This window comes from Aplysia californica, unplaced genomic scaffold, assembly GCF_000002075.1.
Source record: "Aplysia californica isolate F4 #8 unplaced genomic scaffold, AplCal3.0 scaffold01029, whole genome shotgun sequence".
NCBI classification, from domain to species: Eukaryota; Metazoa; Mollusca; class Gastropoda; order Aplysiida; family Aplysiidae; genus Aplysia; species Aplysia californica.
The window spans coordinates 52565-54049 of NW_004798299.1; positions in this window are offsets into that span (position 1 = coordinate 52565).

Sequence of the window (1485 nt, forward strand, 5' to 3'; positions counted from 1 at the left end):
GGGGCAGGACACAACCCTCATTCCCAACTCCTCGCAGAGAGGGACCAAAAAATTGGAAATAATTTGTCATCTTCATCCTTAGCATTTAATAAAAGTATGCCGAAAAATCACACGGGGGCAGCTTCTAAGTGATGACATTGTTAGTGTGTTTGTTACTCAACGTCTATGCTATCACATTTTCAAAACAGTGAAAGGAGTGTGGCCAATAATCTTTTTAACATTAATTTTCATAGACAAAGCAGACTAACTTGTGTGCTTACAAGTTATCGCTATCGTCGTACGCAACCGGTCCCGACGAACTTCTGAGATCGTCAGATCATATAAAAAGCCTGAAAAACCATACCCAGACGACTACCAAGGAGAGCTAAGTGTGCAAGGCTTTTATGACGATTCAAATGACCTGGAAACTGCATTTGTCTCTTTCCAGTTGTTTTCATCAGCGAACAGCCTTAATTTAAAAAAAAAGTTTTTCTTAATAGCCCTTCAGCTGTCAACGTTAATGCTTCTTTTTATGAGTATCCACATGTATCAGCTTGTCAGCTTTTCTTTTCATCTGTGTCTGAGTATTTACTTCTCTTGTTAAATTCCCTACCGTAGCTTCTCCGCCTTTCTGGTGCCCGTCAGGTTCGTAAAGCCATCTTCTAAGTCTGTTTATCATTCCGTATGCCTGACCGTGTCTCTGTCTGTCACTAACTACTCATTTGAACATTTCTATTTCCGTCCTGGCCTCCCTTTTTCACCATTGCTTACAGCCCCCGCCCCCACCCCATAAGAAAAACAAAACCCCCAAAACAAACCAAAACCGAAAACAGAACTCACAAACAGCTTTCCATAGTCCATCTATCAGCCTCTCCTCTCTGCCTCTCCAGATCTATTTGTCTCTCCATCTGTCATCCTATACCTCCCCCTCCCCCTTTCCTCCCTTGTCTATCAGCCTGTCCGTACATCCATCCATCTCTCAGAGCCTTCTCTCTGTCTCTCTCTGTCTCTCTGTCTCTCTGTCTCTCTGCCTCTTTGTCCATCTCTGTCTCTTTCTGTCTCTCTATCTCTCTGTCTCTCTATCTCTCTGTCTCTCTCTCTCTCTCCCCCCCCCCTCTCTCTCTGCCATCATCTAAAAACAACCAAGTCCCATCAGGCCGAGCGTTTAAGACTCGACACCTCACCAGGGCCGGCTGAAATGGCCGCCTAACGGGAATACCCAGCCGTCAACGATTGGCTAACCGAGCGAACCGCTCACGTCCCAAACGCCTCAAATTGACCGAACAAAGGGAGAGAATGGCTGGTCGGAATTGCCTGGTTTTGACGCCACTTGAAGTGAAAGCCAAAAGTTGAAGAAGTCTCTCTTAGCTGGCGGTCATTGTAGGAACAGACGCATTCTTCATTTGGTTTGCCCCCAGGTGGTCACACGGGAAGAGAAAAGTAGAGACATTGTCTCCAAAACTGATAGTAGACAGTAAAAGGCGAGATGGGGGTGGGGGTGGGGGT